Genomic DNA, 10,333 nt, shown 5'->3' on the forward strand with positions numbered 1-10,333 from the left:
AGAGCACCCATGGCCTGGCCATACTTGGACCCGAGAACTCCAAAATTGCCAAGGGCCCATCCTGGATCATCAGATGAGTGGCCCTGGCACCCCCAACTGTGCAGGAGCCACTGAGAAAATCAGCCTCTAGAGCTGAATATGAAAAGTCAGAAATACTACTTTTTCCAAGAACATTATGTCATTCTTAAGGTGTTGCCACTGACTGGCAAGTCAATCTTAATCTAGAATATTTAAGAATCTAAAAATAAAGGGCAACTCTGACTTAACCTCTGCTTGAGTCATTATTTTAATAAAGGCCCTAAATACTACTTAAAAAAACAGAAGTAAAATGGCACACAAAGGTGTCCCATGTCTGCCTGTGCTGATTCGTGAAACTCGATCACACTGAGGCCCTGTGGGAGTGTCCTCCTAGCAGACAGAAGTTCAGCGGGGCGGCCGGATGGAAGCAGTCCTGAGAAGCAGGTGGGCTGGGGTGAGGAAGCGCTCGCTTCATCTTTACAGAACCAGAAAGGAGAGCCTCCACGCCAGCTCTTCTTGGCTGTTGGACTCTGATTTCCCCAAACAGCTTGTTTTTGGTGTCTCCTCTCCCTCCACACAGCTCTCCACCCGTTTCTGAGGCACAGCTGTGGTCTCTTGCAGACTAGAGCCAAGAGGCAGAAACGCTGTCCCTACAGGAGGGGGGACCACGAGGGCAGCAGGGCTGTCACCCCAGCACCCACGTCTACTCTGGCAAGAGACTGGACGAGAAGCTGGCTATCCGATTTTTTGAACCCCTACCTTGGTGGTTTTAACATGCAGCTAGGATTGCAATCAAGAGGCCGAGTAGATAAGATTCATGTGTCCTTTTACTAAGGAGAGCAGGAGCCTGGAGTTGAGGCCCAGGGTCCTGGCCTGCTGCTGTGGATGGAAACTGACACATGGCAAATATGAATGGTAAGTAAACATGGCATTCCCCTTGGCCTGGGTAAACTACTGGCTTTGTTCTCCTTTTATGACTTGTGCATAGTTCAGTGATCCCTGTAAAAAATGTTTTTATAATCTTTGCCCACACAACTGCTGAGAAAACCTTCAGTAGCCACCTATAGATTGAGGTTTTAATCTCCTACTTAAACTAAAACGGAGGACTGTTGCAGTTGTAGGCAAACGTTTAATACGCACATCTGAAAGCATGAGACACAGTCCAGACAGCACGCACTGGAGCTGGTGGGGCACACGGGTGGGGTGACAGGTACTTGCTGATTAGGTATTAATGTTAATACTTGTATAAAGTGCTGATAAATAACAACTGTTACAAAAACAGATGGTTGCAGGCACACGCAGGCGGGACTGGGTCAGATGCTCCAGGGCTGCATGTGCTCTAGCTGGCCTTGCACTTGGCCAGGATCTTCATGAGGGGCCGCAGCTTGAGCCACCACTGTTCTTTGGGAATCCTGTGCCTCTGGAGGGAAGGGGGGACAGCAGTGAAGCTGAGATGCCACGGCCAGCACAGTGAGCGGTCTCTTGCCAGAAATATGGGGGTTGTAGGGTCGGCTGAATCAACTAGATGATAAAGCCAATTTCAGGGTCAAATGAAACCATTGTTTTTATATTTCTAAAACTTCTTCCCAAAGACTGAGTGGTAGTTTCTTATTGTTGTTTTGAGACAGAGTCTCGCTCTGTCACCAGGCTGGAGAGCAGTGGTGCAATCTCAATTCACCGCAACCTCTGCCTCCTGGGTTCAAGCGATTTCTCCTGCCTCAGCCTCCTGAGTAGCTGGGACTACAGGTGTGCATCACCACGCAGGCCAGGCTGGTCTCGATCTCTTGACCTTGTGATCCACCCACCTAGGCCTCCCAAAGTGCTGGGATTACAGGTGTGAGCCACCGTGCCTGGCCAAGACCTAGTATTTTTTTTTATCTGAGCTTCAGAAAATCTAGTTCCTCAAACCCCTGAATGAGTTGCCAAAAGCAACAGCAATGGCCATTCCCATCCTGTACTCACATTGACTGGGTTTACTAAGGCAATAAGACCCCAACTTACTCAAAATCCGTTTGCTTCTTCAGCTCTGCAACAGGTTAAAAAATAACGTTTCTTTTGCTTATTTCCAGCACACAAATGAAATCATTGGTGGTCAATATTTTTCCTATAAAAGGTTTAAAAAAAAAGATTAACAACACCCTGTCACATGGTCAGGTGGGGGAGCAGAATCACGGGGCGAGATGACAAGTGAGATTCCCGGGAACCATGCTGAACCTGGCCTGGAAGCCCTGGGGGAGGCTTAGAACAGCTGCACAGTGTGGCCATTGCCTGGTCTGGGCTTGTGCAGCTCTGCTCTTATAGGATTGCGCTGATGGCTTCCTGGAAAGCAGCTTTTGTTTTTTCTTTCAGTGGAGAGAATTTTTCACTAAATAGTGGAATAGGGAAATTACGGCAAAACAATAATAAGAAATTGATGCTCACGAATACACACACTGAGACGTGAGAAGCATCCATAGCTAAATTAGGAAAAGAAAACTGATGTAGAAAGAATCCGTTCTTCAAAAAGACAAACCGATTGAAACTATTCACACATCACTGTTTTTTGTGAACTGTCATTCTTCTAAGTTGGACATTGGCAGTGATAATGGTTTGCCCTAATAAAAGCACACATCTGGTATGACTGAAGAAAGCTGAGGGGGGTGGGGGTGAGAAAGATGCTGGCACAAATAGCCACTCATTCCTGAGTGGGGACCAGCCATGTTGGAACCATTAACAAGAGTATCATAAAAAATGTCATGTTTTTTAAAACTTTTCAGTTTATCTAAAGATTTGGTAGAATATGTAACTTACAAAACTGCTTTAAGGAAAAGCATGCATAGTTCTACAAACATGAACAATTCATTCAGCAGCCAAATCTTCCTCAAAACTGGAAGTTCTGATGGATGGAGTCACAAGGAGGTTGTCCTACCAAACATCCAAGACACAGAAGGCCCCACTTAAACTGAGGGAAACTGCGGGCTGACGCTCAGGATCTCCAGAGCAAAAAGCCTGCACAAAACTTCAGGTTGAATCTAGCAGTGATAAAAGAGAATGTGTCATGCACGCCCAACCTGACTTTATCCCAGGAATCCAAGATTGGTTAAATAGCAACGCTCAGAGACCAGTAGGAGTTAAAACATCACACGCAGCTCAGTACTGAACTGAAGAAGGAACCAGCACCCTACTCCCCAATAAGACAGCATTTTCACCAAGGCAGATGGCCTCTTACCTTTGCCCTGAGCCTCCTTGAGTTTTGCAGTGATCCACTCCATAGCTCTGGCAGAGATTTTAGTTCCAAAGTTTCTATCAAATGGAGAGGGGGCCCCATGCTGTTGGTGGTTAGAGTCATACGAAATATCACTTATACAGTAACACTTTGCTGTTAAATAGAGATGATGATTTCTATTTCACAGAATTCATGTTTTTATTTCTAGGTCTTTATGGATAGCTGGAACAGAACAAAACAAAATCTGTTTCCTGTAGCCTGAACTCAGCCTGTTAAGCAAAAGTATCAAGTGTTTGAGGATTTTAATAAATGGAACGAGTCAACTCACAGTCTCCAATATTTTAAAATCTTCAATCAGGATTTCATAAACTCACCTGGGGTGGGGATGGGTCACAGCTTTAAGAATCTGGTAACCATTGTGGATTCTTTAACAAAATCATATGCCTACTATTTCATCATTTCAGGGGATTCATGAGCTCTCTGAAATTCACGGGCTCTGGTTTAAAAGTATAAAGAATAGGAGGTGGTGAGGAAGGAGTGTGCGCGAGTTAGGAATCCTGGACCGCTGCGTCCCAGGCTCAGCTCATAACACGTGTGTGCCTGCATGCAGCTCATTCCAGGTCATTCTGATTTGGGGGTGAGTGTCAAGTATACTTACTATATGTCTGATAATCCATTTTAAGTCTTAGGAAGCTCCAGTTTTTAACTTAATTTGAATAAGCATTTCCAAGTAATGGGGGTGTCACTGTTTTCATGAAAGCTGACAGTTCCCTTAAAATCCCCATTACTCAAACCTCACCAACAAAAGAATCCTAAAGCTGGTGATGTTTGGCATGACTTAAAAGTTTAAATGTTTTGGCTGGGCATGGTGGAGATCATGCCTGTAATCTCACCACTTTGGGAGGCTGAGGTGGGTGAATCACTTGAGGTCAGGAGTTTGAGACTAGCCTGGCCAACGTGGTGAAACCCCATCTCTACTTAAAATACAAAAATTAGTTGGACGTGGTGGTGGGCCCCTGTAGTCCCATCTACTCGGAAGGCTGAGGCAGGAGAATCTCTTGAACCTGGAAGAGGTGGAGGTTGCAGTGAGCCAAGATGGTACCACTGCACTCCAGCCTGGGCAACAGAGCAAGACTCTGTCTCAAAAAAAACAGTCTCCTAGCTAACTGGGAGTATGCGTATACTCCAGATCATTTTGTTGTATAGTGACAACATATACGACATATAATGTGACACAACAAACTGACACAGGATGTCGATTTCACTTAAGCCCAGCTAACAGGGAGTGATGAAATCTCGTGCTGTCTTGCTCTGTCCCACCCAGAATGTGAATCATCCCTGTGCCCTAAAGTCTCCATGCTGTCTGTGCCTCCTGCCCAAGTCACTCAGTAGCCACCTTGGTTATCAGACAATTATCACTACCCACCCCCCCTCATGTATACAGGGGCAGGTACTATCCCCAGGTTCAGGCACCCACTGGAGTCTTGGGACATGTTCCCTGAGGCGAAGAGGGATGACTGTATTTCCTTCTTCCTTCATAAACATCAGGTGCTAATTAGAGTAAATGATTGTGAGATATCTAAAAGAATAAGACTATAAAGCAAAAATTTTAGTTGTCTAAATGCAGGCAAGTCTTTAGAGCAACGCACCATGACTCTCTTCTGCATCTGCTCAGCGTGTAGTGACTCCAGTGGCAAAGAAATGACCACTCATCCAGCCCAAAGTCACAGACCAGAATCTAAGAACCGCAGTGTGATGGTGACTGTAAGATCAGCCCTGGCCTCTCTCTCACCCGAGCACAAGGCCCCTCTGGATGGTGGTCTTCATCTTCTCCATCAGGTGCTCCATATTGGACTGGAAAAGAGTATTTTGTTAATCAGACAATAAACTTCTGCTAAGCACCTACTGTGTGCCAGGCCCTGCAAAGCGGGAAGTGCCAACCTTGCGTGGTGGAGAGCATGGCCAAGGAGGCTGCAAGCTCTCATGGCTCGGGTCTCGGGGAGCCTCCCCCAGGTGGTGAGAGCACGTCTGCAGCGATGAATGCCGAGCGCAGGGCATGGTGAGCAGCCCTCACGGCGGCCACTAGAAACACCTTTTTACATCTAATCAATCTGTCACTGGGCACGGCAGCAGAATTTCACAAAGTAGGAGGCCAGGCATGGTGGCTCACCCCTATAATCCCAGCACTTTAGGAGGCCAAGGCGGGTAGATTGCCTCAGGTCAGGAGTTTGAGACCAGCCTGGCCAACATGGTGAAACCCCATCTCTACTAAAAATACAAAAATTAGCCGGGTGTGGTGGCGGGTGCTGTAGTCCCACCTACTTGGGAGGCTGAGGCAGAAGAATCACCTGAACCCAGGAGGCTGAAGTTGCAGTGAGCCGAGATTGTGCCACTGCACTCCAGCCTGGGTGACAGAGCGAGACTCCATCTCAACAACAAATCATAATTTCTCTTCTTAAGCCCTTGTCATGTTGAATGCTGGTGAGGCAGGATCTTTGGACAGGTTTCTGAAATACAGCCATGACTGACATAACAGGGGGATAGGTTCTGAGAAATGCATTGCTAGGTGACTTGAGCCTTGTGCAAACATCCTACAGTGAACTCTCACAAACCCAGGAGGCAGCGTCTGCCACACACCTGTTGTTCCTGGCTACAAACCTGAATGTCTGGGACTGTTGAATACTGCAGGCAATTGTGTATCTAAACATGTCTAGATGTAGAAAAGCACAGTGAAAAAAATATTTTTATAAAAGACAAAAAAAAAAGTACACCTGTTTGGGGCAGCTCCATTATCATCTTATGGGACCCACTGCTGACAGGAACATCACGACGCTGTGAATGACTCCACAAGTATTTAATTTGACACAGTGAAGAAATTCGTGATTCACATGTCCCATAATTAGTGACAACACCAAGGCCTTTTTACTTGATCTATTTGGCTCAGAAACAAGTAACATCCTAACTTTTTAAAAGACTATGGTGCCGGGCACGGTGGCTCACGCCTGTAATCCCAGCACTTTGGAAGCCCAAGGTGGGCAGATCACGAGGTCAGGAGTTCGAGACCAGCCTGAGCAACATTGCGAAACCCCATCTCTATTGAAAATACAAAAATTATCTGGACATGGTGGCATGCGCCTGTAATCCCAACTACTAGGGAGGCTGAGGCAGAAGAATTGCTTGAACCTGGGAGTTGGAGGTTGCAGTGAGCCGAGATCGTGCCACTGCACTCCAGCCTGGGTGACAGAGCAACATATAATATTATATATTTATTTATATAACTAACTAAAGACAATTGTTCAAGTTGCATTTTATCTGCCAAGGCCTGTCATCCTGCGTGGAGTTTAGCAACTTTGAACACTGCAGGGTCCAGGCCTGGACTCTGCTGTGCCATCCAAGCAGGGGCAGACCCCGGGGTCAGCGACACCCTTCCCTAAAAGAGCCACAGATGCCAAGAAACCACAGCTGTGTCTGTATCAGTTTAGAGGCAGACGCAGAGGCCTGAAGATTTAAAAGAAGCTGCAGCAACTTTCAGAGCCAGTCTCAGACGTGGGTGGTGACTGTCAGCAGAGGTGCTCAAATCATTTTTGACAGAAGTGAGAAAACTACACAACAGACTACATCAAAAAAACAAGCTTGTGTTTCACACAAGAGACTAGAAGGTGTCCTCAACCAGGCACGTCCGCCATCACCTGACACTCAGGAGAGGCACCTGGGCTATGCGAAGGGCATCAAGCGTGGCCTGCTCTGTAGCACCTCCGTCTCCATGCCCCCTCGAAAAGCAAACCACCTTAGACACGATGATTCGCTCCGCAGCACCGAGTGGATCCCAAGGGGACGGTCCCCCGGGGCCAGCCCCCTCATATACTTGCAGATCCCTGATGTTGAAGGGCTCTTCAAAAATGTATGTGAGCACGAGCCCCCCATGTTGGACAGGTAGCCACAGTAGCCGCCCATGATCTTGATGAACACGCACCGCATGGTTCCGCTGGCGAACTGATGCGGTCGCAGATCTGGTCACAGAGATCAGTCACTCCAGCCCAGGGCAAGCGTGCACCCACCATCCCAGAGGTCCCTGATAAGTGAGTGCAGCAAGGCCCCCCACTGTGCCTGAGCATGCAGTCCCAGCATCGCACAGGGGTGAAGGGTGTGCAGCAGCCAGGATGTGCCCTCGGAGTGGGTGTGAACATGCCCCCACACCCGCCTTCCGCGGCAGCCACCTGGAGGTGACCTCAATGACCTGTAGTGGGGGCCTGGCCATCTGCCGCTCCCTTCTCCCAGGCCCCATAGGAGGGGACTGAGAAGACTGAGAAGATGACCCCCACAAGCCAGCTCACTCCACGCTGCTGACTGTCCCTGCTCTGACTGTCCCTGCTGAAGCAGCTATCGCTGGACAGACACCGTTAGGTGTGAGCTGAGAAGTTAGGCGGCTGTCACCTGCCAGCATAGTCCATGGGAACAGATGGGCTCTTCTATTTTCTTCTGAAAAGCTCCCTGTGATTTTAGAGTTGTGGTCATCTTCTACCCATCGGTGAATGTTACGTTTATAGAAACTCTACTCAAAGGCAGACAGTGGTTCTTAGACCCAGGCACCTGGGAAAGCCTTTTGGATGCATAGGCATCAGGTCCCAGAGTGAAATGTCTGCCATCTGCCCTCCACGAGGACCCAAGCTCAGCGGGGAGAAAAACAGCAGAGAAATGCATCGGCCGCCTTCCCACCCACACACCAGTCTGGCTGCAGCGCCCTCTCCTGGGACTCTGCAAAGCCTCTGCCTGGGCCTCAGCTCCCACCCCGGCACCCTGCAATCTCTTCACACAGACGGGAGACCCATCTATAAAAAACATTCAAAACACTTTGCTCACTTCAAGTACACGTCAAGCCTTTCTCGGGAATCCCTGGCCCCGCCTGCTTCTGACACCAGGTCCCGCTCTAGCTCCAGCCACCCCAGGTCCTCCTGGGGCCTCTGGATATGCAGCCCTGAGCCACGCCCCCGACCGTGTGCTAAGCACAAAGACGGGAATTCTTCCAATTGCCTGTTTCTCTCCCCATCTCGGCTTCTACACATTGCAAATTGGCCCTCTAACTAGAAGGCGTGTTCAGTTTTGAATACATCAACCAATTATTTTGGGAGGAAAAGAATCTGCCAAAGAAATGAAGTGACAGCTGGGACAGAAGAGTCTGCCTTTACTGGAGCTTAGATACAGCTTTCCTGCAATCTCTCCTCATTACCTAGATGGCATCTGAAGCCTCAATTAGCTTCTAAAAATAGCAAGTCACTCCAGCCGTGCCTCAGGCAATTAGTCAAAGTACCACTGACAAGAAGAAGGCTGATCCCAAGCGTGGCCCTGCGTGGACAGCAGCTGTGAGTGGCACAAGTCAGGCAGAGCCCATGACCTCAGCCATTCTTGCCACACAATGGGATATGCTCGGCAGACACAACCCCCTGCAGGGGCACACACACCATCCTGCTAGGAAATTCCCCAAGGAGTCCCCCATGGGAGCGAGAGCCCCAGGCTACAGTTCAAACATCACTAGCACTTTGCTCCTTGGGTGTTAAGAAACAAATTGGTGGTGAAAGATAAGATACAAAAAAGCCACTGACTTCTCTGTGAGAACCATCTTGCTCTGTGAATCTGCAGGGAGGCCAGTTTTCCCATGACTGGTATCCCTCACGGCAGCCGAGCCTCTACTGAAGTCGGTGGCCAGACAGGGCAGGAGGTGGGGTCCCATCCCTGCTACAGCAAGGGACCTGCAGCAAAACACAGCCGCTGGCCAGGGTAATGCTGCGTCGTGTGTGGTGTGGGAGGGTGGAAGCACGTGTGGACATCTACAAGGTGCTAAAGGAGAGCAAAGCCAGCGATGGCAGGAACCTAATGGCATTCAATGAACAGGGGTCAAGCGCGGGGCCCAAGGAAGTCCAGGGAACGAGCCGGGGCCAGCCTCGGCAAGGCCAGCACAGCACCAGGGAACACAACAGGGAGAAGCCCAGGAGAGAGATGTCGCTCAGCTCGAGTGGGAGGCACAGGAGGTTGCAGCTGACCACACAGTCCCTCCACTCCCTTCCCTGCACTGGGAATCAGTTCTGAAGGAAGAACCCGGAACAGAACTACTGTTTTCCGAGGTTCTGTGCCAAGCTGAACTAAGGAGTCCCCAACAGGGCTGGGAGTTTTCACTGCAACCTCTGGAGCTGGTTTGGATGTGAACATCTAAGGTAACGGCCAGCGGCTGCTCTCCAGGAGGCACCAGGTGGTCAAGCCACTGATGTGACCCCATGTGCCAAGGTGGCCACCGTGCCACCTGCAGCTGAGTGAGGACCCTCTCTGCAGCAAAGGCCTGTGGAACTACCACAGGTCCTCATGTCCAGCTCATGACCACAGAGGTGGGTCAGCTTATCAGCGAACGGAGGGGTGACCATGCGGGTATCAGCACCATTCCCATGACCGGCACAATCCACTCCTCCCAAAGCACAAGTTGGTGAAACTGCCTGCCCTGGGAGGGCATGATTTCAGCTCTCTAAAGAACCTCTCGTCTCACCAGGAAGGCTATGGTTCCAGACAGCGGCCCCCAGTGGGCACAGCTCTGTCCCAGAGCTCATACGTACCAGGCACTCAAACCCTTTCCTGCAGGCTCCCACAGCTGGCCCTGTAGCCTCGATACTCAACACAGGCAGGAGAGGCAGGCTCCAGAGAAAAGGTGCTCACCGCTCCCCTAGTCTAGGTGGCATAGAAACATGACGCCAAAGACTGGATATATCATCTCACTTTTAATCAATCAAGACAGGTTCTCCCTAAGGCAGAGAAGCTAAAAAATTTACCCTTTCTGGCCAGTGTGACTGACATAAAGCCAAGCCAGCAAAGGGTTGGGTGGAGGGGGAAGAGTAATAATAAATCTGGCTCATTCTTAGCACAGAAAAAACAAATTGCTTAAATAAATGAAAGAAAGCGGCCGGGTGCGGTGGCTCAAGCCTGTAATCCCAGCACTTTGGGAGGCCGAGACGGGCGGATCAGGAGGTCAGGAGATCGAGACCGTCCTGGCTAACACAGTGAAACCCCGTCTCTACTAAAAAATACAAAAAACTAGCCGGGCGAGGTGGCAGGCGCCTGTAGTTCCAG

The 10,333-nt window shown here is 49.4% G+C and overlaps 1 pseudogene; it reads right to left on the bottom strand.

Annotated features, from left to right (window-relative positions):
• Positions 1-495: 495 nt before the first annotated feature.
• LOC105541852 overlaps positions 496-10,333 on the bottom strand; it is a 15,482-nt pseudogene continuing 5,644 nt past the window's right edge.

The sequence above is a fragment of the Mandrillus leucophaeus genome, unplaced genomic scaffold (genome assembly GCF_000951045.1).
Source record: "Mandrillus leucophaeus isolate KB7577 unplaced genomic scaffold, Mleu.le_1.0 Scaffold245, whole genome shotgun sequence".
NCBI classification, from domain to species: Eukaryota; Metazoa; Chordata; class Mammalia; order Primates; family Cercopithecidae; genus Mandrillus; species Mandrillus leucophaeus.